Source organism: Cajanus cajan, chromosome 1 (assembly GCF_000230855.2).
Source record: "Cajanus cajan strain Asha chromosome 1, NIPB_CcT2T_4, whole genome shotgun sequence".
NCBI classification, from domain to species: Eukaryota; Viridiplantae; Streptophyta; class Magnoliopsida; order Fabales; family Fabaceae; genus Cajanus; species Cajanus cajan.
In genome coordinates, this window is record NC_138517.1 from 56,656,453 (window position 1) to 56,684,179 (window position 27,727).

Genomic DNA, 27,727 nt, shown 5'->3' on the forward strand with positions numbered 1-27,727 from the left:
GGCCACAAGGATGAATCTATGTCCATTGGATGCTTTCGGCTCAATGGGTCCAATAACATCCATGCCCCACATTGCGAATGGCCAAGGTGAAGCCAATACGTTGAGTGGAGTTGGTGGGACATGAATGTTGTCGGCGTATGCTTGACACTTATGGCATTTTCGCACGTACTGGTAACAATCCCTTTCCATGGTCGACCAATAGTATCCCGCCCTGAGGATCTTTTTAGCCATTGCAGGCCCGGGGATATGGGTACCGAAAACCCCCTCATGTACTTCTTTGATCATATTTTGAGCTTCGACTCGGTCTATACATCTCAACAAGATCGAGTCATAATTTTTCTTGTAGAGGGTTTCACCGACTAGCAGAAATCCCATGGCCCTTCTTCGGATATGCTTCTTGTCATTATCGTTGGCCGCATCAGGATATTCCTCTTTTGTTAAATATTGCTTGATGTCATGGAACCATGGACGATCATCGACAGCTTTATCTATCAGAAGGCAGAACGCTTGCTTATCGTGCCGCCGGATATTGATGATGGGCATTTCATGCTCACTATCCAAGGTGAACATCGACGAGAGCGTAGCAAGAGCGTCGGCAAACTGATTCTCCTCCCTTGGAATGTATTCAAAGACGACACTTTGGAAGAGATGTGTCAAATCTTTGATGTGCTCAACAAATGGTATCAGTTTAGGATTTCGGACTTCCCAATCACCTCGTAGTTGGTAGATGACTAGGGCCGAATCACCAAACACTTTGAGCTTTAGGATACCATTGTTGATGGCTGCTTGGATTCCCAACGCGCAAGCCTCGTATTCACCCATGTTGTTTGTACAATCAAAGTTGAGTCTTGCCGTTATGGGAATGTATTTTCCTTGTGGAGAGATTAGAACTGTGCCAATCCCTCGTCCAAGCATGTTGGAGGCTCCATCAAAATACATGGTCCACGCATCATCTTTAGGCTCTTCATGTTGTAGATTCATTATATCCTCATCGGGGAAATTATCCTGAAGGGATTGGTAGTCGTTGGTCGGCCCGTGTGCTAGGTAATCAGCTAGGGTACTGCCCTTGATGGCCTTTTGTGTGACATGTATGATGTCAAATTCTGATAACTGTACTTGCCATCGGGCAATCTTCCTAGTGATTATTGGTTTGTCGAACACGTACTTAATTGGATCTATTTTGGAAACCAACCAAGTAGTATGCCTAATCATATACTGCCTGAGCCGTTGTGTTGCCCATGCTAACGCACAACACGTCTTTTCTAACGGCGTGTAGCGGGTTTCATAGTCGAGAAATTTCTTGCTCAGGTAGTAGATGGCTCGTTCTTTCTTTCCCGTTTCATCTTGTTGTCCTAGCACACCTCCCATGGACTCATCAAGCACGGTTAAGTAGAGGATTAATGGTCTTCCCTCGACAGGTGGCACCAATACTGGTGGATTGGCCAAGCACTATTTGATCTTATCAAAAGCTTGTTGACAATCCTCATCCCAAGATTCGGAATGATTCTTGCGCAACAGCCTGAATATTGGTTTGCACGTGTCAGTCAACTGTGCGATGAACCTTGCGACATAGTTCACCCTGCCGAGGAATCCTCTTATCTCTTTCTCGGTCTTAGGAGGAGGCATTTCCATTATTGCCTTCACTTTATCGGGGTCCACCTCTATGCCTTTTTTACTGATGATGAACCCGAGAAGCTTACCCGACCGAACTCCGAAAGTACACTTAGCCGGATTTAGCTTAAGCTGATACTTGCGAAACCGGTTGAATAATTTTCTCAAATATTGGATATGGTCCATTTCGTCCTTTGACTTTGCGATCATGTCGTCCACGTATACTTCGATTTCTTTGTGGATCATGTCGTGGAATAACATCACCATCGCTCGTTGGTAGGTGGCACCCGCATTTTTGAGTCCAAAAGGCATCACCCTGTAGCAGAAAGTGCCCCAGGGTGTAATGAAGGAAGTTTTCTCGCGGTCTTCCACATTCATCTTGATTTGGTTGTACCCAGAGTACCCATCCATAAAGGAATAGAGTGTGTTCGTGGCTGTATGATCCACTAGTGTATCGATGTGCGGTAAGGGAAAATCGTCCTTTGGACTGGCACGATTCAGATCCCTGTAGTCAACACAAACTCTAACCTTTCCATTCTTTTTAATGACTGGCACGATGTTAGCCAGCCATTCGGGATACTGAGATACAACCAAGAATCCCGCGTCTAATTGCTTTTCTACCTCCTCCTTGATCTTTAAAGACCATTCGGGCTTGATTCGTCGGAGCTTTTGTTTGATGGGTCGAAACCCTTCTTTCAACGGTAACTTGTGCTCGACGATGTTAGAGTCCAAACCGGGCATATCATGATACGACCATGCAAATACGTCCTTATATTCCCTTAACAATTGGATCAATTGCGCCCTTATTTCATCACTGATATGGGTCCCAATGTTGACCTCTTTTATCTCTTGGCCCTGCCCCAAATTCACGGTCTCCAATTTCTCTTGATACTGTTGGAGTAGACGAGCTTCTTGATCTAGCAGTCTTTGCAGATCCGGAGAGATGGTCTCCTCATCACTGTCCAACTCAACCCATTCATCCTCAACTTTCGGATCCCGGTCGGAGCGAACAATCACAGACATAATTGTTTTATCGGTTCTATTTTTGGTTTAGAATTATTAATGTTAATGAGAGAAAGAGAGAAAAGAATAAATGAGAGAATGATGTGTGAAAAATGCCTCTTTATTGATATGTATAAAAAACTGTACAAAAAACCCTTATTTATATGAAAAGGATCTCATGATCTCGGGTACTGATCATGAGTCCCAAAAAGAAAAGAAAAATGTGGAGGGGCCCTATCTTGGCTTGCTCTTCTCTCTACTCCTACTTCGACAGAGGATTCTTGCTCACGTCGGGCGCTGTCGAATCAAAAGTGATCCACCCAGCATCGATAAGGTCTTAGACCTTATATTTGAGAGCTCTACAGTTCTCTGTTGAATGCCCCGGTGCCCCCGAATGGTATAGACATTTGTCTTGCGGATTGTACCAATCGGGGTAAGGTGGATCAATTTTCCTTGGTGGAATGTAAGCTAGAAGATGAGCTTGCACTAGCTTCGGCAGAAGGTCGCTATATGTGGTCGGAAGTTTATCAAACTTCTTCACAGGGTTGTACTGTGACTTTCCCGACTTCGAAGCGGAGGAAGATGAAGAAATAGTTACGGCGTTGACTCCTCCCTCCTTCTTCTTCCCATAGGTCCTGTTAGCTTCAAATGATTGGGAAGGCTTAGCTAGCTTCCCACTTTTCAGCCCTTGTTCCACTCTTTCTCCAATGGTGATGATGTCCGAGAAGAGCGTTGTCGTGTTCCCTATCATCTTGTCATAATAGGGACCGGTCAACGAGTTTATAAACAGGGACATCGTCTCCTTATCCGACAGTGGGGGCTCTATTTGTGCCGCCAACTCCCTCCATCGTTGGGCGTACGCCTTAAAGGATTCATCACTTTTCTTACTCAAGGCTTGAAGATCGGACCTATCGGGTGTTAGGTCGATGTTATACTTGTAGCGCTTGAGAAATGCGTCGGCCAACTGCTTCCATGTAAGCACCTGATTCCCATCCAGCTGCATATACCAGTTGAGTGCGGTGTCAGCCAAGCTCTCTTGGAAGCAATGGATTAAGAGCTTTTCATTAGTGGCATATGTAGCCATCTTTCGGCAATACATGGTGAGATGACTTTTGGGGCAAGTCGATCCCACATACTTTGGGAGATCGGGCACTTTAAATTTGGGAGGGAATGTCGCCACCCGCCGAAACGGACTTTGGCATTCGCGACGATGGTTGGACTCTTTTTAAGTTTTGAAAAATGATGGATTGTTAGAACGACTTATTCTCAAACTGAGACCTCATCGAACTAACAATTTTATTAAATGATTCACCAATCCATGTTAATCCCAAGCTGGACCCTCCATGGATTAGTGGTTTTCGCAAAAAGAAGGGTTCTTGGAGTGGCCACCAATGTTTTACTCAAAACATTGGAAAAAGGGATAAGGCAATTGATTTTCGCAAATCAACCTTGGCCATTACAACCAGAGTTGGGTAAGGGAGTCGGTTACGTGCGGGGAAGGTGTTAGCACCCCACAACGCCCCTTTCGGGTTCCCTATGACGGATTATTTCATAAATAACAGTGTAAAATTACTAAATTACCCCTATTTATTAGAAACGATTATAAGCGGAATATTTACATGATGAAAATTCTAAATATGCAATGCAACAATCATAAAGAGGTAAAAGAAGGGATTTGGAAAAGAAACCTTTGAAGCGTGCTTTTATATATTTAAACAGACGTTAGGAGGCTTTTTGGCGCTCCTTCCCACTACACGCTCGCTCGTTCCTTCCCTAAAAATAATTTTTACTCCGGAAATCAAAGAGATTTCCCTTCGACTAGTTCGAATCCTCAAGCTAAATGCTCAGAACTCAAGAACTTTGTCGGATCAGCTCTCGGAGAGATATCTAGGGCAGAACACTGCTCAAAAACCCCAGAATACTCAGCCAGAGGGTCCAAAAGTATGGAAAAAGTGTGGGAGGACGTGCCAATGACGTCCTATTTATAGGATTGAGGCGCAATACGGCCTGGGAGGTCAATACGGCCCGTACTGGGTTTTTGAACTACAGTACGGCCGTATTGAAATTGGTACGGCCGTACTGAAGTTCAAAAACTTCAGTACGGCCGTATTGATTTCACTACGGCCCGTACTGAGCCATTTTGAACTACAGTACGGCCGTGTTGAATTTGGTACGGCCGTACTGAAGTTCAAAAACTTCAGTACGGCCGTATTGATTTCACTACGGCCGTATTGTAGTTCAAATGGCTCAGTACGGCCGTACTGAACCTCTAGGAGGGCGTATTGAGCTCCAATCCTCGCACACCCTTATTCTAAGCTACTCTAAGACCTTTAGACCTACAAAGAATCACCCTAGGGTCTTCCAGGAGTCCTTCTGGCTGACTTTCCTTCGGTCTTCGAGAGTCTTTGAGCTTTATTTCTGACCCGGACAATTTTAGGGGTCTACAGGGAATTGGATGTCCCTCACTAAGCACATGTCGACGGCATCTTTGATATCAAAATCATGCCCCTCCATAGCCCTCAGCCGGTGCTCGAGAGCGTGGAATTGCTCCTTTGAAATCTCGGGCTCTCTAATTGTAATCCCCGCCCCAAGGGGTACAGCTTGCGGAGGCTCTTGCTCTTGCTCCTCCTCATGATGAGATTCATGGTCACTGTGTTGAGCCCCGTGTATGTTTTGGTGACGCATGAGTTCCATCATTTGCGCCATTTGCTCCTTGAGCTGTGAGAGCTCGGCTGTAAGCTTCCTATTTTGTTCCTCCAACGCGTCCATCTTCTTGAGTTTCTGCGCGCGCGTGAGGACAGAGAGATGACCAGCCACTTTCTAAAATGAATGCTTAATCTAATTAGTTTATTTATGGAATGAATACACTCTTGACATGAGCTTGATAACCTTCCATCTTTAAGGTGCTACCATTTTAAGACGGAGGTTTACCACCCTCCTTGACTTATGATCTCTCCCCTAACGGAGAATCTCAATAGTCATGGGTCTCTTTCACTCATGTCAAGGGGTATTGGTGAACCTAAAATGAATGGTTATGAGGATGCATGATGTCTTATTGGTAATGATGCACATGCTCCTCACTTTCATTATATTTTCACACATGGTCTTTCCTCTCATGTCATGACATTTTTCATGCATGGGGGTTATTCTTAGACCTCATCACGAGGTTTATTATTAATGCACAAACAATGTCACATAGACCTATACACAAACAATTCACTCATCCACGAACAGTCACGAGCGAATCACGAGGTAGGGGTATCCTGCAGACAAGTGCATATTTAAGGAGGTTCTAACTGTTCTCACCGGTCTAAGGCCCCCAAGGTGCCCCCATTATAGGGACCCAATCCCTTTCGTCGTAAGTCGATGGAAAGCTCCAACGCACTGTCGGACTTGAGTTCATGGTTTTCACCTTGAGTGATGCTTTCCGACAACGGTCTACGGGCACCTATAGACCCATTCGACAACCGGCCGTACTAGCATCCACTCCCTATGGCTTTCCACTCATGCCCCCGGGTATAGAGGGAACTGTTGTGTGCAAAGGTTCGTGTGCAGTTTATATTTCAAACAATTGCGAAAATTTAAACACCCAACAGTTATTAAAGCCAATTAGGTAAAACATATTATCATACAAGCAAGGGGTAATGAAGTAATTTTAAACTATCATTTTAGAAATAATCCATCACTAAATGGGACTGACTCTCAAGGCTTCCCCAGTGGAGTCGCCATCTGTCGCCACCCGCCGAAACGGGCATTGGCATTCGCGACGATGGTTGGACTCTTTTTTGGTTTTGAAAAATGATGGATTGTTAGAACGACTTATTCTCAAACTGAGACCTCATCGAACTAACAATTTTGTTAAATGATTCTCACCAATCCGTGTTAATCCCAAACGGGACCCTCCATGGATTAGTGGTTTTCGCAAAAAGGGGTTCTTGGAGTCGCCACCAATGTTTTACTCAAAACATTGGAAAAAGACATAAGGCAATTGATTTTCGCAAATCAACTTTGGCCATTACAACCAGAGTTGGGTAAGGGAGTCGATTACGTGTGGGGAAGGTGTTAGCACCCCACAACGCCCCTTTCGGGTTCCCTATGAAGGATTATTTCATAAATAATAGCGTAAAATTACTAAACTACCCCTATTTATTAGAACGATTATAAGTAAACTCTCTACATGATGAAAGCTTTAAACGTGCAATGCAACAATCAAAAAGCGATAAATGAAAGCGGTAAAAGAAAGGATTTGGAAAGAAACCTTCGAAGCGGGCTTTTATATATTCAAAAAGGAGTTAGGAGGCTTTTTGGCGCTCCTTCCCACTACACGTTCGCTCACTCCTTTCCCTAAAAATAAATGTTAACTATGGAAATCAAAGAGATTTCCCTTCGACTTGTTCGAGTCTCAAGCTAAAGGCTCGTGAACTCAAGAACTTAGTCGGATCAGCTCTCGGAGAGATTTCTAGGGCAGAGAATAGCTCAAAAACCCAAGAATACTCAGCCAGAGGGTGGAGAAATGCTCCAAATGTGTGGAAGGACGATCCAATGACGTCCTATTTGTAGGATTGAGGCGCAGTACGGCCTAAGGAGTCAATACGGCCCGTACTGAGTTTTTGAACTACAGTACGGCCGTACTGAATTCAGTACGGCCGTATTGATTTCATTATTGCTGTATTGTAGTTCAAATGGCTCAGTACGGCCGTACTGAACCTCTAGGAGGGCATATTGAGCTCCAATCCTCACACACCCTTATTCTAAGCTACTCTAAGACTTCTAGACCTACAAAGAATCATCCTAGGGTCTTCCAGGAGTCCTTCCGGCTGACTTTCCTTCGGTCTTCGAGAGTCTTTGAGTCTTATTTCCGACCCGGACAATTTTAGGGGTCTACAAAGAGGAGTCTAGGAAACTCATATAATCTAAGTTTGTCTTGTAAGGAAGTATCCAAGTTAAGTTCAAATAAATTTGAACTTCCTTCAAGATCAAAAATAGAAGATACAACACCATGAGATGTATCCAACAAACCATACAAGCCAAAAGTTGGGTGCTTTATGAAGAAAACTAAAGTAAAGAGTCTTAAAGAAAGAAGGCTCATCTACCTTGGGCACCACCAAGGAAGTAGTACAAGAGGTGGTACTAAGTGAAGTCCACTTCTTCTTCACTAAATCTTGAAGTTGAGATTCTTTTTCTTTAAAAAGGACTTGTTTTTGAATCTCCACTTCATGACTAGTGGCAACGTGAGAGAAAGAGTTAAGGTCATGATGAATAAAGAAAGTCTTTTTTAAATCATTTTCAATAGTAAAATGACTTTCTTTAAGCATAAGCCCTTTGGAAGAAATATTATCCTCCTTACTCTTCTCTAAGAGTGTTGGTTGTTTTTCTTTTTCTAACCACTCTTTAACTTTCTCTATACTTTTCTTAATTTTTTCTTTCTTTTCTATGTTCTTTTCTTTTTCTTTCCTTCTAAGTTCCTCCTCTCTTGTTGTATTTTCTTGCTCATGCATACTCCTAGGAACTCTAACTTCTTTGCCTTTTTGAGATCTTGTTGGAACAATCCTAGGTTGGGATCCACTAGTTTCTCTCCTCTCAACTAATTTTGCAAGTAGTTGTTTTATTTCCTCATTATTTCTTTCAAACTTTTTTTCTTTTCTTCTCAATTCTTCCTCTCTTTTTATATTTTCCTCTTCTTTTTTTCTTAGGTACTCTTTGAGTTGCCTAAGCTCATCCCTAACACTAGACCTAGTACTACAAGAGTTATGACCATGCACACTAGAATGATCACTCATCTTTGATCAAAAAGGTTTTCACAAAGTTGTTTTCAAAAAGGTTTGAAAAAGGTTTTCACAAAGAATGAGTGATAAAAGGGTTTTCACAAAAGGTTTTCAAGATGCAAGATTGGTATGAAAAGGCCTAAGTATACAAATTGAACTATCAAGGGAGGTGGACTACTAAGAATCACTTAAAAACCAAGCCTTTTCAAGTAAAAATTACTAAGCTTTTTCACACTTTTCTCACAAGACAATTTTTTTTTGCACAAAAGTTAAGTGTGTGTGTTGTGCACGCCCCCCTAGTAGGCAAATGAAGCCTTCTAAACGAAACAAATAAACAAAGTAAAGTCCTAGGCAAATATACTACCAAAGCTTTAAAGCATGCAAAGGAAAGACTTAAAGCATATGCTAGTCGGTTTCCTAGGTGAAGGTTTTCAAATCACCTTCAAACTACACGAAATTACTACCCAAAAAAATGAAGAGGTTTAAAATGGCCAATTACAACCCAAGATGGAAGAAAGCAAAGGCCAAATACAAGAAGGCCAAAAATAAAACAAGAACGAAACAAGTAAGAAAAAGAAATTGTTGAATTTCCAAGTCTTCAAATCTCCACCCCTTCACAATGAACACCCAAGGTTAGCCTTTCAAAGGTGTTTGCACTCTTTGATTTGGTGTGATCCTCCAAAGTTCCTTGAACTTAAATCGGACAGCCCCTCCACTCAATCCACCAAGAAAGTGTGTGGTGTTTAAAAGCTTTCCTCACCTAGGTCAAGAAGAAAACACAACCCAATAGTACAAGAGGCCAAGGAAGAAAACTAAAAAGGCACAATTAAAAAGGCTAAACTCAAGTGGATTTGTTGAGACAAACTTAAGAGTAGAAAGAAAGACTCAAAAACTAAAATTAAGGCACATTAACAAAAGGCAAGCACACAAAAGAGTAAGTCCTAGAATGGCACTAGAATAGAATTTATCAAATAGGCTTAAAAGAAAGTAATGCACTTAATGTGTTTGATTAAATGTCTCATAAAGTCAATAAGCATTGTCCAAAAGTCCAAGAATAACTCCAAGTGCCAAGGTATGAAAATTTGGTCCAAAACTCCACAAGTCTAGCAAAGGTTCCCTTTTTCTTTTGTCTTTGATTCTTTTGATTTTGTTTCTTTTGTTTCTTTTGACACTTGACTAGGTCACGGTTTTGAGGTCCAAAAGTCCATCCAATACTTTTTTTTTTTTTAATTTTATAGTTCTCCTTTGCTTGGGTTTTACACTTGTGTTTGTTAGTTTGATGAGTAAGTCCTTGGAGTATCCTTTTAGCAACTTACAATGGCTTAAAGAGACAAGTTTTGAGTGTCTTCTTAAGGTTTTTAATGTGCAATGTCCAGCAACAAGAACTTGCACATAAAAGGAATTTTCATACTCAAAACATCAAACAATACATAGGCATGTTAAGTGCACCAAGGAATACACAAAGTGGCCGAAAATTTTAAAGCATGTATGTGCAAAGAAATTAATCACACATGATATTTTAGGAATGTAGAACATGCTAGAACTAATTAGCATGCATGATTGACTCTCTAAAGCACATCAAGGACTCACGGCCATTTTATCAAACAAGTGGCATGCATATCATTTTTTGTTCATTTCAAAGGCTAAACATAAAAACTTGGAATTTCTTTCAAGGTAGTTCAAAGGAAACAAGCTTATGACAAAACCATATGGATTATAAAATGAAAAACATCATTATATCATGCAGCCCAAAAATTTCCAGCAACTCAATTTTAAAGAAAAAATGGTAGGAACCCTAGCAAGGAAGCCTAAAGCACCAAGATGATTCACAAGAATGATGAGGCATGAATCAATACATGAAAATGAGGAATAAGAATCATGACATATGACAAGATGATGACTCAATCATGCACAACAATTTAGACATTCAAGGAGACACAAATGACATGACCGAAAATACCAAAGATGGAAAAGTTACCCTTGAAGAACCAAGGCTCTAGATACCACATGATGGCATCCTCACTTGCATGGACATGAGATGATGGACAAGGAAGATGATGCCTCACTCCAAAGATCAAGTTCTTCAAAGGTGGCACAAGGTTTTAGGGTGGATGATGATAGAATGGATGAAAATGGAGGTTGGGTAGAAGGTGTTTGAGAAAATGCTTGAGAAGGGTACTCTAGGGTTGGCTCACTTCATGATGATGAAGGCCACTTCTAGGGTTGTTTCTCTCAAGGTGGAGATGGGAGGGAGGTGGCTGAATTAGCCAAGGGTGACTAAGGAAAGATATAAAGGCACAAAAGACTCTCTTTATATTCAATATCCAAAGTATTTACAAGGTGTGGTGCATTGGGTATTTATAGGAGGGGAGGCATCTAGGGTTGCATTTGGAGTAGGCAAATGCTTTCCAAATGAAATGCAAATGAACCCTAAATGCAACTTGGTGGCGAAGGATGGAATCTTTGGGTTTAGATTGGCTATATCTAGGTGCATGATAAGACCATGCAACCTTTGCCCTCCACTTGGGCCTAAGCCTTTCTAACACCAAAAATAGACCCAATAGGCACCAAAAATATGTGTCACCCTCTAATTAACACCCTAGCCCAAAATTAAAAACCCTAATCATCTAGAGCACCCCATAATACAAGGGTAAAATGGGAAATACAAGGGAAAATAAATTCTAAGTCCTAAACACCCCAAAATACAAGGGTAAAATTAGAAATACAAGTAAAATAAATTCTATGACTAAAATACCCCAAAGTACAAGGGTAATTTTGGAATCAAAGATAAGGGAAAAAATAGGAATAAAAAAAAATGCTATGCTAATAAGAACTTAGGAGCTAAGGTCCAAAAGTGGCCTCACTCCTCCTATGGTTTTTTTTCAACACTAACCCATTCCTTTTGTTTCCTTCAATACATCACCTCTTGGACTTCTTGGCCTTAGTGTTATTCCATCATTCCCCCTTACATGAAGGAATGAAAAATGATCACAAATGTTGCCAAAAAAAAAGCTTGGCAGGAAACCCATTAATGGGGCTGTGCAAAAATTAGGGCAAGGTCCTCTAGGAGACTCACAAACAAAAAGGGTAACCTAGGAAAAAGCGAGGATCGAAAAGAAAATGTCTGCTAGGAAACACATCCCAAGCTACCTAGGCAAAAGTTAGGACAAAGCACCATAATGAACTGAAAATCGAGAGGTAGTTCGGGAAGATCATTTAACCAATAAGCAATCTCAAGTAATCCTTTAACTTTGAATGTTCTTGTTCACCAGCTTAAACACTAGCCAACCTCGGTCAGCCATTCTTCTTAGAACAACTAAAAAAAAAAACCTTTTGAAACAAATCTTTTGAAAAATAAAAAATATCCCTTTCTTTCTCTTTTCTTGACCAACATGTCATTAAGATATTATTGAGAGATACACGGAATATGCACAGTGAACACTCACAGGAAAAAGTTGGATGTGTCCTAGAACAGAGTCTAGGTACACCTGATCTAAGGGCTAACATATCATATCTGGTATAGGCGAGAGGGCCGAACTACACAAACCTCAAGTTCAAGAAGCAACACTGAATTTGACAAGGCTAAAGGCTAACAATCCATGTCATTGATCAATGCGCATAGATTAATTTCTTGAAAGTAAAAATAAATTTTCATTTTAAGCATTAGCGTAGAAGCATCATTGCATAACATGCATATGGAACAAGGATGCACAAAAGGGAATAAAAAAACAATAAAAATCAACAATAAAAAGATCACCCAATCCATTCTTGCTTTATACTTTTTTTGCATTTTGCATCTTTGTTTTGTTTGTTGTTATCAATAAGAAGGCATTAGAAGCCTAATTTTACAGGGGCACTCCATACAAGTGATTTTATACAGCCTTCAAGAAAAAAGACATATCAATAGCAAGATAGTGCAAAACTCACCAAGGAAGAATAAGCAAGCCTACAAGAAGATGCTTAGAGAGGCATCACAATACTCACATGGCAGGGGCAACACCAGAATCCCTGTCACCCATCTATCGCCCATCAACATAGGGGCACATCAAGTACATCTTGCCCATCCTCCTTGGGGAATTTTCCATCACAAATCAACAACGAGGGTACCGTTGAGTACTTCAAATTGAAATAAAAATCACCATCAAGTATCCACCCAAGATTTCAAAGGTCCTCCTTCAAAGGATATCAACAATCATCCAAGTCGAGAGCTGCCGTCGAGCCTCTCAAATCATTAATCGACAATGAGGGTACCGCCGAGTTCCTCGAAGTAAAAATTGGGACTGCCGTCAAGCTCCCACTATAGGCCGGCTGAAGCCTTAAAATCAGTCCAACTTGGTTGAGAGCTGCCGTTGAGCCTCTCAAATCAGTGAATGACAACGAGGGTACCGCCGAGTTCCTTGAAGTCAAAATCGGGACTTCCATCGAGCTCCCACCATAGGTCGGCTGAAGCCTTAAAATCTGTCCAGCTTGATTGAGAGCTGCCGTCGAGCCTCTCAAATCATTAATCGACAACGAGGATACCGCCAAGTTCTTTGAAGTCCAAATCGGGACTACCGTCGAGCTCCCACTATATGTCGGCTGAAGCCTTAAAATCAGTCCAGCTTGATCGAGAGTTACCTTCGAGCCTCTCAAATCATTCATGGATAACGAGGATACCATCGAGTTCTTCGAAGTCAAAACTGGGACTGCCATCGAGCTCCCACCATAGGTTCGTTAAAGCCTTAAAAACAGCATAGCTTGATCGAGAGCTGCCATCGAGCCTCTCAAATCATTAATCAACAACGAGGATACTGCCTAGTTCCTTAAAGTAAAAAATAGGGATTATCGTTGAGCTCCCACCATAGGCCGGTTGAAGCCTTAAAATCAGTCCATCTTGATCGAGAGCCACCGTCGAGCCTCTTAAATCAGTGAATGACAACGAGGGTACCGCCGAGTTCTTCGAAGTCAAAATCGGGATTATCGTCAAGCTCCCACCATAGGTTAGATGAAGCCTTAAAATCAGTCCAGCTTGATTGAGAGCCGTCATCGAGCCTCTCAAATCAGTGAATGACAACAAGGGTACCGCCGAGTTCCTCGAAGTCAAAATCGGGACCACCGTCGAGCTCCCATTAGTGGGCCGGTTGAAGCCCTAAATGTCAGTCCAGCTTGGAGAGGTTGAGCTCAGAATATACTCCCTTTTTAACAAGCTCACAAATAAAAGAATTCACTACATGAGACAAGCAGAAGCAACAGGAAGCATCTACATCAAGACCATAAGGCTAGATGTTTCAAATTTTTGCCTCACTATCACAAGAAAAATAATGGATCATCTACTCGAAGACTGAAGATCACGTGTATAGTTTGTCACCCTTGTTACCCCATAGAGTATGCAATCCAACACTCAGCTGCTGTAAAAGGTAATGATACGAGTAAATACACCTATACAAGGGAAGCAACGTAGAAGAGCACAAAGAGACAAAGAGAAGACCTGGATGAAATGTCTACAACTTTACTTGCCTTTGGAAAAGCAACACATAGCTATTCCAAAAGACAATTAAAGAGGGGTAGCTGTAGACACCCAATTTCGTCCAGGGGGCATACAAACAAAGAAATGGATGTCTATTATCAAGGAAAGGAACTCCCAAAGCAGGAAAGCAATAAGACAGGACATTAGAGGGTCGAAAGCCCAAAACAATTGATTTTAGTGGCCTGGAACGGGATATTCCAAAATCAAAACGGGTCTTTCCCAAATCTGAAACGTAAATTGGAACAGGCCGTTCCGAGCCACCTAAAAGGCTTAAAAACTCTTGGTTGGAACGGGCCGTTCCAAACCAAAACAGGTCGTTCCAAACCAATCAAAAGGCCTAAAAAACTTGGTCTGGAATGGGCCATTCCTAGACCAGAACCGGTCGTTCTAAACTATTAAAAAGACCTAAAACCTAGTTTGGAACGGGCCATTCTAAGAAAGGGAATATGGTGTTAATCTCAACTCCGGAACGGGTCGTTCTCCGTTCAGAACAGGCCGTTCCAGGTTTCAGAACGGGCCGTTCTGATTTCAGAACGAGCCATTCCCAAGTGCGTGATTAACACACAACGTCCGGATCCAGAATGGGCCGTTCTAAATCTAGAATGGGTCGTTCTGTCCCCCATTCTAATGCCCATAAATAGCTGCCTCGGGCACAGTTCTCAAGGCCACAAAATTTTGTCCAAGACTCCTTAGAGCTCAAAATTTCTTTTTTTTTTGTCTCTCTTTTGTATTTCTTGAGTTCTCTCCTTCTCTCTCTTTTGTATTTCTTGAGATTTGAGAGGGATATTGTAGTGTGAAAGGCTGCCACAAAGAACCTAAATTCTCCATAGTTGAACATCTAATAAAGCTTGCTACGAGGTATTGCTCATCAATCTCTTGCTCTATCTTTTTACTCTCTTGCTCTATCTTTTACTTTTTTATTTTAAATATTGTTATAATAAACGCAATCATGTAGATATTTTAGGGTTGATCGTGTAATTTAAATTTTAAGTATGTAAATAAATATTAATAAAGGGAATTTAATATTTAATTTATTAATTCTTATCGCGTTAATTTCATCATAGGGTACCGATTTAAGGCCCTGTAGGGGTGCTTAATACCTTCCTTACACGTAACCGACTCTGAAACCCAATTTTGGTTATCAAGGCCGTTATTGGACTTTTAAAAACCTTTCTTGTTTGAATGCTTTTGAGTAAAAAATTGGTGGCGACTCCCTGAACCTATTTTTCAAAACCATTAATTAAGGATTAATATGGTGTGTTGAGATTCATAGTGGTTGAATCAACTCACTTCTGGTTAATCTGGAGAATGAAGGTTTTGATGATAACAAGTATGGATCAAAGCTGACCAAGGACATCAACAGGTCAAAAACAAAGTCAAGAGGAAAATGTGGCTATTATGTTGTGTAATAGGAGTAGCTCATAAATTGTATTATTTTTTTTAGCTTATTTTTCATGTGTGTGCTTTGTGCATGAGCTAATCTTTATCTAATCTGATTAAGAGTGAGTATGATGATGAGTTAGAAACTTAAGAAGTTATTTTGAGACATTAAATAGTTTTTTGAAAACTGACTCAAAATAATTGATTATCATTAAATATAATCGATTATTCCAGCAACAGGTAAAAGGGATGCCTTGCTGCAATAATCGATTATTTGTGAAATAATCGATTATCCCAGGAATCACTCTCTGGAATAATCGATTATCCTGCAAAAAATCGATTAAATTGTTCTTGGTTGATTTCCAGAAATCATGAAGAACAAAATAATCGATTATTCTTTAAAATAATCGATTATCTGGTTCTAAAAATGTTATAAATAGTTCTTATATTTTGAAACTTCAGAACAAGATAGAATAGAGATCAAAAAGAGAAAAACATGTTTGTGAAGTCTTTGTGACCTTGGAGTGTTTTCTTTGTGAAACCAAGAAGAAAAATGTTTTTGAAATGCTTTGACAAGATCATCATCATCATCATCACATTCTTGAAAAGAGAAAAATTAAGATTTACTTCTGAATTCCAAGTGAATTCGTTCCTTTAATTCTGTGAATAATTGTAAATCTTGAGTAGGTTTCTCAAGTGGTAAGGAATTCTTGTAGTGGGTTTCTACAAGGGGTGCTTTCTTGGGGTCAAGAAAGTGGTTATCTTGAATGTAGGAGTGTATACATGTGTCGTATGCTTGTAAAACTTCTTCATTAAGATAGTTGAACAAATCTTGATCAGGTTATGATTGAGGACTGGATGTAGGTCACATGTGGAGTGACTGAACCAGGATAAAAGACTTGTGCAATATTCTCTTACCCTTATCCTTTACTTTGAGTATTCTTGGTTAAAATGTTTGTATGCACAATGTTGACTTAAACTGAATCTAAGTGTTGCGTATTGATTGTTCTTAACCTTGAAGTTTATCAAAGATTAATCAAAGAAGCATATAGGATTCATTTTTCATTAACAAGTCTTTAAGGAACTTCTTTGAAAATTCTTATTAGAAATGTTTGAATTGAAATAAAGATCCTAAGAACTATGAAAATTTTTAAAGTTTCATAGAATCCAATTCACCCCCCCTCTTGGATTCAGCCATTCTTTTCTAACAATTGGTATCTAGAGCAAGGTTCTTGAGTGTTATTCAAGATTTAAAAAATGGCCAATAGAAACCTACCTTATGGTGAGGGTGTGTCTATTCATAGACCTCCTGTTTTCAATGGTGAAAACTATGTCTACTGGAAAATTAGGATGAGAATTTTCATTGAAGCAATTGACATTACTGTGTGGGATGTAATTGAAAATGGACCCTATATCCCTATGACCAAAGATGATGATGGGAAGAGAGAAAAACATTGGAGTGAGTGGAGTGATGATGAGAAGAAGAGAGCCCAATATGACTATAGAGCAAAGAACATCATTACATCTGCATTGTCTATTGATGAATTTTTTAGAATTTCTCAATGCAAATCTGCTAAAGAAATGTGGGATACTTTGCAAGTCACTCATTAAGGAACAAGTGATGTAAAGAGATCAAGAAAGCATAGTCTCATAAGAGAATATGAATTGTTCAGAATGAACAATGGTGAATCAATTTCTAATTTTCAAAAGAGATTTACACACTTGATAAATCACCTTGTTGACCTTGGCAGGAAATTTGAAGAAGAAAAATTAAATTTGAAAGTTCTGCAATGCATGGACAGATCATGGCAAGCAAAGGTGACTTCCATAGATGAATCAAAGGACTTTACTTCATTGACCCTTGCTACTACTCTCTTTGGAAAGCTGAGAGAGCATGAGAAAAAGCTGCATATATTTGAGGAAAATGAACACCAGGACAAGAAGGGCAAGGGAGTGTCACTAAGAGCCTTGAAATCGGTCAAAGGCAAAGAAGTGTGTAAAGAATCAAGCTTCGAAGATTCTGAAATAGAGAACTTCAACTTACTGGTGAAGAAGTTCAGAAAATTCCTAAGGAAGAAGAGGAATTCCCCCTACAAGTTCAATAAGAAGAATAATAAGAAAGAGGAAGCAAGTACATCCTCCTATAATTATTTTAAGTGTGGGAAATCGGGACACATAAAAGCTGAATGTCCAAACCTCTTAAAGAAGTAACAAGAGGAAAAGAAAATGAAGAAAAATGGCAAAGGAAAGAGAGCCTACATTGCTTGGGAAGACAATGACTCAAGCACACCAAGTGATGAATCTGAATTTGAAGAGAACAATTTGTGTTTGATGGCTGGAGTTGATCAAGACATAATAGTAAGTGATTCTGACCTTGAATCTAATTCGAACTATGATCAACTCCAAGAAGCTTTCATTCAAATTCACAAAAAGGCTGTGAAATTAGATGCTTTAAATTCAAAACTTAAAAATAAGCTCTTATGGTATGAAAATGCTTTAATTAAAGCTGAATAAGACGTTGAGGATTTGAAAATTGAGCATGACAATCTTCAAACTATTTTGAACTTTAATGAAGCTCATTGTGAAACCTCCTCTTCTTCAAAAGGTGTTTGTGAAAATTGCAAGACTTTGGAAAAGAAAAATGATGATTCAAAAATTACCCTTGCAAAGTTCACAAATGGAAATGCAAATTTGAATATCATTTTGGGAAGACAAAGAAATACTTTTGATAGAAGTGGACTAGGTTTTAATCAAAGCATGAACATGCCATTAAAATAAAAAAAAAGGAGTTTTTAAGAAAAACCAAGTTTTTAGAAAATATAAAAGCAATTTCAATAGACAAACAACTTGCTATTATTGTTATAAGAAAGGTCATACAATAAGTAATTGCTACTCTAGGAGGTATGGAGTGTCGCCACCCGCTGAAACGGACCTTGGCAATCGCGACGATGGTCGGACTCTTTTTAATGTTTTGAAATTGGTGGATTGATAGAACGACTTATTCTCAAACTGAGACCTTGTCGAGCTACCAATTTTATTAAATGATTCACCAATCCATGTTAATCCCAAGCGGGACCCTCTATGGATTAGTGGTTTTCGTAAAAAGAAGGGTTCTTGGAGTCGCCACCAATGTTTTACTCAAAACATTGGAAAAAGTGATAAGGCAATTGATTTTCGCAAATCAACCTTGGCCACTACAACCAGAGTTGGGTAAGGGAGTCGGTTACGTGTGGGGAAGGTGTTAGCACCCCACAACGCCCCTTTCGGGTTCCCTATGATGGATTATTTATTAAATAATAGCGTAAAATTACTAAATTACCCCTATTTATTATAAGCGATTATATATTAAATATCTACATGATGAAGAATTTAAATATGCAACAATCAGAAAGCGGTAAAAGAAGGGATTTTTAGAGAAGAAACCTCTTGAAGCGTGCTTTTTATATATCAATGAAGTCTAGGAGGCTTTTTGGCACTCCCTCCCTCTACAAGCTCGCTCGCTCCTTCCTAAAAATAATTTTTGACTATGGAAATCCAAAAGATTTCCCTTCGACTAAGTTTGAATCTCCAAGCTAAATGCTCGGAATTCCAGAACTTCGTCGGATCGACTCCCAGAGAGATTTCTAGGGCAGAACACTGCTCAAAAACCCTAGAATACTCAAGGAGGGAGTCAAAACTGTGTGGAAAAGTGTGTAATGACGTCCAAATGACGTCTTATTTATAGGGAACAGGCGCAATACGGGCCCTGGAGTCAATACGGCCCGTATTGAAGTTTTGAACTACAATACGACCGTATTGAATTCAGTACGGCCGTATTCAAGTTCAAGAAACCTCAATACAGCCGTATTGAGTTCAGTGCGGCCGTATTGAAGTTCAAGAAACCTCAATACAGCCGTATTGAGTTCAGTGCGGCCGTATTGAAGTTCAAGAAACCTCAATACGGCCGTATTGAGTTCAGTGCGGCCGTATTGTAGTTCAAAATGTTCAATACGGCCGTACTGAACTTTTGGGAGGCCGTATTGGGCTTCATTCCCTCCACTTCCTTATTTTGAGCTATTACAAGACCTCTAGACCTACAGAGAATCCTCCTAGGGCCTTCCATGAGTCCTTCTGGCTGACTTTCCTTCAGTCCTCAAGAGTCTTCAAGCTTTATTTCCTACCCGGACAATTTTAGGGGTCTACAGCTGCCCCCCCTTTACTTAGTCAAACGGTCTTTTTGGTGTATCGATTGACAAGTAAAGGAGTTGACCCAATTGTCCGGGGAATAAGCCATCCTTCCGACTTGTAGTGTCTTCCGGTGGAAAATTGTTGAGTAGCCTCTCCAGGTTGAGTATTAGTCGTCGCCTCTCCAGGCTCATTGCATACCTCGGTGCTCTCGACAACTGGGTAGCTGAGTACCGCCTCTCCAGGCTTGTGCATACCTCGGTGCTCTCGACAACTGGGTAGCTGAGTACCGCCTCTCCAGGCTTGTGCATACCTCGGTGCTCTCGACAACTGGGTAGTTGAGTAGCGCCTCTCCAGGCTTGTGCATACCTCGGTGCTCTCGACAACTAGGTAGCTGAGTACCGCCTCTCCAGGCTTGTGCATACCTCGGTGCTCTCGACAACTGGGTAGCTGAGTATTGCCTCTTAGGCTTGTGCATACCTAGGTGCTCTCGACAACTGGGTAGCTGAGTAGCGCCTCTCCAGGCTTGTGCATACCTCGGTGCTCTCGACAACTGGGTAGCTGAGTACCGCCTCTCCAGGCTTGTGCATACCTCGGTGCTCTCGACAACTGGGTAGCTGAGTATTGCCTCTTAGGCTTGTGCATACCTCGGTGCTCTCGACAACTGGGTAGCTGAGTAGCGCCTCTCCAGGCTTGTGCATACCTCGGTGCTCTCGACAACTGGGTAGCTGAGTACCGCCTCTCCAGGCTTGTGCATACCTCGGTGCTCTCGACAACTGGGTAGCTGAGTATTGCCTCTTAGGCTTGTGCATACCTTGGTGCTCTCGACAACTGGGTAGCTGAGTACTGCCTCTTAGGCTTTGAGATGATTTTGTCTCCACAGTCCACGATGCTGCTTCGACGGTTTGATTTTGATTTTGGTGCCGCTGAGGGCTGGATAACGCAGGGATCCGTCTAGGGGATGTGCAGTTACTCATAGGTTCTTGTGTCCCAACTTTCCTTTGCATAGTTGGTACCCATTGAGGAATTTCTGTTTCCCTGGGGTGTAGACACGAAGATGCTCTTTCTGAGATGAGCGGTGCCTTATGATTGGCTGACGTCCTTTCGACGTTGGTGGAGTATCCCGGTTATCCTTATTCGGGTGACTCTTTTTATTTTCTGATTTTGTTGCCTCTGTGTAGGCTATTATCCGCTGGGGGATTTTGTCATTGATTGTGATTAGACTCTTCTGTTAGGCCGATCATCTTGACGCTTGATGTTTGGCTAAGAGCCGGATTCCACTTGGGGAATGATTATTGATCTTTTGATTTTTCTCTTTTTTGTAGGGATGCCTCTTAATAGGCGACTGGGGATTTGAAGTTTATATATCCCAGAGTATTATTTAGAAAGCCTCTTCAGGCTTAGCTTCACTCATCGCTTGAGTTGGAAATCTATCCTCCACTGAGGAGGTCATAGTCCTTTCGACTTGGATATTCTGTTTAGATGATCAAGCCCTCCTTGGGGAATCTTGCTGATCTTGGTTTGATAGCTTTCACTGGGGAATTTGGCCCATGAGTGGAAGCTGAGATATCTCTGGGGAGTATTATTTCGGCGAGCCTCTCCAGGCTCAATTATTCTGTACAATTTGTCGAGTATTATTTCGGTGAGCCTCTCCAGGCTCAATTATTTTGTGAGAGTATTATTTCAGCAAGCCTCTCCAGGCTCAGTTATTCTGTGAGAGTATTATTTCGGCAAGCCTCTCCAGGCTCAGTTATTCTGTACAATTGGAATCTTTGCCTTTTTTGTCGAATTTTGACTTTTTCTGTATTTGATTGCTTTTTCTGTCGATTTGCGGCTTTTTTTGTTGACCGCTGCCATACACAAGCAATTTTTCCTATTTTTCTGTTTTATGCAATTGCCTCATGAAGAGGTCTTTGAAAATTTCTTTGTGGCTAATACGGCCATATCTATTTCAGTACGCCCGTATTGAGTTGAAAATTTGTTCATAACCCTATTTTTAGTACGGGTGTACTGAACATGATACGGGCGCATTTGTTTTTTTCTGAAGTTTGATTTTTTTTTTTTTTTTTTTTTTAATAAACAGAGAATAAGTGATCTTCCAGTACACCTATCATCTGTATGCATGTATGCGGTATGATGCACCTAATTCTATTTGATTCATTTTTCAAAAGAATTAACCGATGCGTTTCTCTGTTTGAATTTTGCCATTCCTCCAGACGGGCTGTGCGATGCCGATTTCTGTAGCCGAGGAATGATGCGTGTTATATTGAGATTTGGTGTTATCAACCAAGTGATTCTTCCCTTCCTTTAGAAGATATGTCAACCCTCCTATTGACCACTATATCTCCATGTTTCCACTAGATTATCCTAAAATCGCTTGGGACAAGAGAGAAAAGAAAGGAAAGGTATATATTTTTCGAAAGTTTGTGTTTTAGAGGGGTTTTTATTTTCATTTTGAAAAATGGTTTTTGTAAGAATGGCTGGCCAAGGTAGGCTTATTGTGTTTAGGCTTGTTTGTTTAAGCATTTATGAAGTTAATCAAATCTTGTTATTGACGTTGTGATTTGACAACTTAGATAGCTTTCCCTGAACTTTTTCTTTTTGAATTCTGTTCATGGTACCATCATGGATTTCTTTTCGCTTTTTGATTGTCCTTATTTTTGCCTAAAACACCCTTTTGTGGCGTTTTAGCGGACTTTTGTTTTTGTTCATTTTTGCAACCCTAACTTTTGCCTAGGTCACCCTTTCGTGGGATTCCTAGCGGGTCTTTTGCTCTTATTTTTGCGCAGCCCCCCTTTTTGGGTTTCCTGCCGAGCTTTTTTGTTTTTATGGTTCTTGTTTTTAAAGGATTTTCTTTTTATCCATGATGGCACTTGTCGAGGCCAAGGAAAGGTGCTCTAAGTTGTCACGCACACTTCCACATAAAAATGATGCGGGTTTATTGTTATTAAGACAATCTTAACCTCATTCATGCTTATTCAAACAGGGTTAAAAATAATGTGGTTTAGAAATTTATTGTAAGCAAGAAGAGAAGCAGTAAGAAATAATAAAGAATGATTTTATTATAATCATAATGGAAACATGTGCCCTATCGAGGCTCGGGGGTCGGGCTGTCCCCGAGGAGTGATCTCTAATAGTCATCAGGTCTATACATCCCTATCAGAAGGAGAAAAGCACTTGATGACAACGACCGGCCTTGACGCTTGTGAACCGGCCTTCCTAAAGATCTGGCTTAAAGAACGTCGAGAAGGATCTTGGTTCCTCTTCGTCCTTTGATCTTTATTAGGGTTGTATCCTAACCCTTGTTTCCCCGTATTATCCTTGATAATAGGTAGCTCAGGAATTCCTTGGGAGTCCTTGCCAAGTCCTTGTCCGGGCAAGTATCCGTTCTTGGTAAGCATGTAGGCTACCTTCTTTATTTCTTGGGGAAACGTTTCAACATTGGCACTTTCCAATGCTTGGAAGGCGGTCTCTAGATTTTCCTCCTCGGATTCTTTATTTTCCTTTCCTTTATTCTTGGGAGCTTTTATCATGAAGATCATTGGGAGTGTAGATCCTGCCACTCCTAGTCATGCCCCCAAGTCCAGCGATGTTAGAGAAATTGCTGTTGGCAGAAAAATGGATGTCATATATCCATGGCACAGCCTTATTTGATTTGTAGGGAAAAGGCCTTGGAGTAGTGATCCTTAACGGTGTCGGACCTTCCCCTTTGTTCGTCTTGATTACCAACAACGAAGTTGTCGTGTGCTCGCTTGGCGCAGTTGTTGGTTTGCATTTGATAACAAATGGCGTGCGATCCACTCTTTGATTATACGCATCGATTAATTCTTTCTTTTTATTAATGTTTATTATTAAATTACTTGGAGAGATGTATGCAAATGAATGACTATGAAATGCAAGGGCAATTGAGACATTTCATAAATCAAAAACTTGATTTCATTGATCATAAAAAGTGTACAACTTATCATACGATGCTTTGAAGCAATTTTTTACAATATGAGAAAAGCCGATAAAAACCCACAGGCGGGTTCATATTTCTTCTCCATTCGTCTTCGGCTTCCTCTACATGGCGTGCCATTGCTTCAACTTGCGTATGGACCGCTTGGCTCATATCATCACTGATCTTCTGAGCGTCCTTCGCTTTTTGAATGTGATAGTTGATCATGGCCTGCAGCTCATTGAGCTCGTCTTCGGCTCGATCCTTCTCCTCTCGGAGTCTAGCCATTTGTGCTAGTCCTTCCCTTTCCCTCTTGCGGAAGTTGGAAAGGCTTGCGGTTTGTTGTTGAGCAACTTCCCGCCATTGTTGTGCGTCGGATCGAGTCAAGAGCAGATCGTCTTGCATGTCCTTGATCAACTGTGCCTGCCTTGCATACTCGGCTTCAAGGCGTGCTATCTTTGCGTTAATTTCTTGGAGTTGACTACTCGGTTCAACCTTTGGCATTTTGGATGCCCGAGTAGCCTCCTCATTGAGGTTAGCACATTCATCCTTGAGCCGCTCTATCTCGTGGTCTTTCTTCTTGCATTGCCTTTGTAGACCATCAATGATGAAACTGGATTCTTCATTTTTCTCTTCAAGAACTCTCATCTGAGCTCCCATAATTTCCAGCTTCTTGGTCAAGGCGTCGACTTGTTCTTGCATTAACCTCCTTGTGGTTGCGGTTGCGCAAGAGGTGGATGGTTGAGACACCCCCCTCTCGCTCCTCCATATCTCGTAGTCGGTGGAGGCGGATACCCGAGGCTTTCCAAGCTCTCGATCTCCCTCATAGATTGGTTTCTCCCACGCTCTAATGACAGCATGCATATCCCTCTGATGCTCGGAATCAAAGGAGAAACACAACCCTCCAAGCTCCTCTTTAGTAGGAATAATTTGAGTCCTCATTAGTTGTCTCATAACCAAACTAGGTGAGTAGGCTATGCAACCTCTGAGGCCCATCAATGGTATGCTTGGATAACTGCCGCATCTTGTCAATACATTACTTGGACGGAACCAAGGACAAACCCACGTGAAGTGCTCAATACTCCACTGTTCCATCTCTTCCTTCCACTCGGAAGCATATCGGCGGCGTACGGGGATCTTCGAAAAACTCCTCAACAGATCGGGCAAGGTCCCCATGTGACTAGAGGCATAGAAGTGTGTGATGCCCCACACATACAACAAGGAGGTGCAGCATCGGATAGTCTTCCCTTGCTTCTGTTGAGATAGGTTAACAGAAAGCAAGGTGTCGGCAAGAATGGCAGGCACGGGACTCTTCATGTGTACGTCCCAAGCGAAGAAGGCGTCCATAGCAGCATGGTCCACTGTGTTAGCGTGAAAGGGGAATAAGATCGTCCCAAACACGGCTAACGCTAGAGTCTTGTTGAAAGCTAACCAATCTCCCTCACCAGTCAAGGAAGAAAGGTGGTCTTCAATCATAGCAAGCTTCCAACCCCTGATACTGCCGTTCCCCACTAAAGCGGATGATCGTAATGGCTATCGCCACCGGCCCGAAACGGGCTTTCGGCATTCGCGAAGGATGGTTGGACTCTTTTATTTGTTTAAAAATATGGATTGCTAGAATGACTTATTCTCAAACTGAGACCTTGTCAAACGAGCAATTTTATTAAAAGGCTCACCAATCCATGTTAATCCCAAGCGGGACCCTCCATGGATTAGCGGTTTTCATAAAAAGGAAGGGTTCATGGAGTCGCCACCAATGTTTTACTCAAAACATTGGAAAAAGAAGTTTAAGGCAATCGATTCAAAAATCGACTTCGGCCATTACAACCAGAGTCGGGTAAGGGAGTCGGTTACGCGTGGGGAAGGTGTTAGCACCCCACAGCGCCCCTTTCGGGTTCCCTATGACAGATTATTTCTAAAAATAATAGTGCGAAATTACTAAATTACCCCTATTTATTCTAAACAATTATAACTTAACTATCTACATGATGACAGTTAAATATACACACAGAAAGTAGTAAAAGGAAAGTCTTAAGAAGAAACCTTTGAAGCGTGCTTTTATATTCAAGTAAAACTGGGAAGCTTTTTGGCGTTCCCTCGCTCTACAAACCCGCTCGCTCCCTCCTAGAAAATTTTAACTATGGAAATCCGGAGGATTTCCCTTCGACTCAGTTCGAGACTCAAGCAAAAAGCTCAGAACTCGAGAACTTTGTCAGATCAACTCTCCGAGTGATTTCTAGGCAGAGCACTGCTCAAAAAAAACCCAGAATACTCAAGAAGAGGGTTAAAACTCAGTGTAAAAGTGTCAAATGACGTCCAATTGACGTCATATTTATAGGGATGAGGCACAATACGGCCTCTGGGGGTCAATACGGTCCGTATTGAAGTTTTGAACTACAATACGGCCGTATTGAATTCAGTACGGCCGTATTGAAGTTCAAAAAACCTCAATACGGCCGTATTGAGTTCAGTGCAGCCGTATTGAAGTTCAGTGCAGCCGTATTGAGTTCAGTGCAGCCGTATTGAAGTTCAGAAACTTCAATACGGCCGTATTGAGTTCAGTGCGACCGTATTGTAGTTTAAAATGTTCAATACGGCCGTACTGAACTTTTGGGAGGCCGTATTGGGCTTCATTCCCTCCACTTTCTTATTTTTTGCTACTCTAAGACCTCTAAACCTACAGATTGTCATCCCACGGTCTTCTAAGAGTCCCTTTGGCTGACTTTCCTTTGATCTTCGAGAGTCTTCGAGTCTTATTTCCGACCCGGACAATTTTAGGGGTCTACAGCTGCCCCTCCTTTACTTAGTCAAACGGCCTTTTGGTGTACCGTTTGATAAGTAAAGGAGTTGACCCAATTGTCCGGGGAATAAGCCATCCTTCCGACTTGTAGTGTCTTCAGGCGGGAAAATTGTTGAGTAGCCTCTCCAGGTTGAGTTTGCCCTCTCCAGGGTGAGTATTAGTCGTCGCCTCTCCAGGCTCATTGCATACCTCGGTGCTCTCGACAACTGGGTAGCTGAGTACCGCCTATCCAGGCTTGTGCATACCTCGGTGCTCTCGACAACTGGGTAGCTGAGTATTGCCTCTTAGGCTTGTGCATACCTCGGTGCTCTCGACAACTGGGTAGCTGAGTACCGCCTCTCCAGGCTTGTGCATACCTCGGTGCTCTCGACAACTGGGTAGCTGAGTACCGCCTCTCCAGGCTTGTGCATACCTCGGTGCTCTCGACAACTGGGTAGCTGAGTACCGCCTCTCCAGGCTTGTGCATACCTCGGTGCTCTCGACAACAGGGTAGCTGAGTACCGCCTCTCCAGGCTTGTGCATACCTCGGTGCTCTCGACAACTGGGTAGCTGAGTATTGCCTCTCCAGGCTTGTGCATACCTCGGTGCTCTCGACAACTGGGTAGCTGAGTACCGCCTCTCCAGGCTTGTGCATACCTCGGTGCTCTCGACAACTGGGTAGCTGAGTACCCGCCTCTCCAGGCTTGTGCATACCTCGGTGCTCTCGACAACTGGGTAGCTGAGTACCGCCTCTCCAGGCTTGTGCATACCTCGGTGCTCTCGACAACTGGGTAGCTAAGTATTGCCTCTTAGGCTTGTGCATACCTCGGTGCTCTCGACAACTGGGTAGCTGAGTATTGCCTCTTAGGCTTTGAGATGATTTTGTCTCCACAGTCCACGATGCTGCTTCGACGATTGTTTTTGATTTTTGTGCCACTGAGGGCTGGATAACGCAGGGATCCGTCTAGGGGATGTGCAGTTACTCATAGGTTCTTGTGTCCCAACTTTCCATTGCGTAGTTGGTACCCATTGAGGAATTTCTGTTTCCTTGGGGTGTAGACACGAAGATGCTCTTTCTGATGTGAGCGATGCCTTATGATTGGCTGACGTCCTTTGACGTTGGTGGAGTATCCCGGTTATCCTTATTCGGGTGACTCTTTTGATTTTCTGATTTTGTTGCCTCTGTGTAGGCTATTATCCGCTGGGGGATTTTGTCATTGATTGTGATTAGCCTCTTCTGTTAGGCAGATCATCTTGACGCTTGATGTTTGGCTAAGAGCCGGATTCCACTTGGGGAATGATTATTGATCTTTTGATTTTCTCTTTTTGAAGAAGTGCCTCTGAGTAGGCGAATTATCTTGATGTTCCGAGTGCCGGATTCCGCTTTGGGGAATGATTATTAATCTTTTTGATTTTTCCTCTTTTTGAAGGAGTGCCTCTGAGTAGGCGAATGATCTTGATGTTCGGTGTTCGGCTGAGTGCCGGATTCCGCTTGGGGAATGGTTATTGATGTTTTTTTGATTTTTTTGCTTTTTGAAGGGGTGCCTCTGAGTAGGCGAGTGGGGATTTGAAGTTTATATATC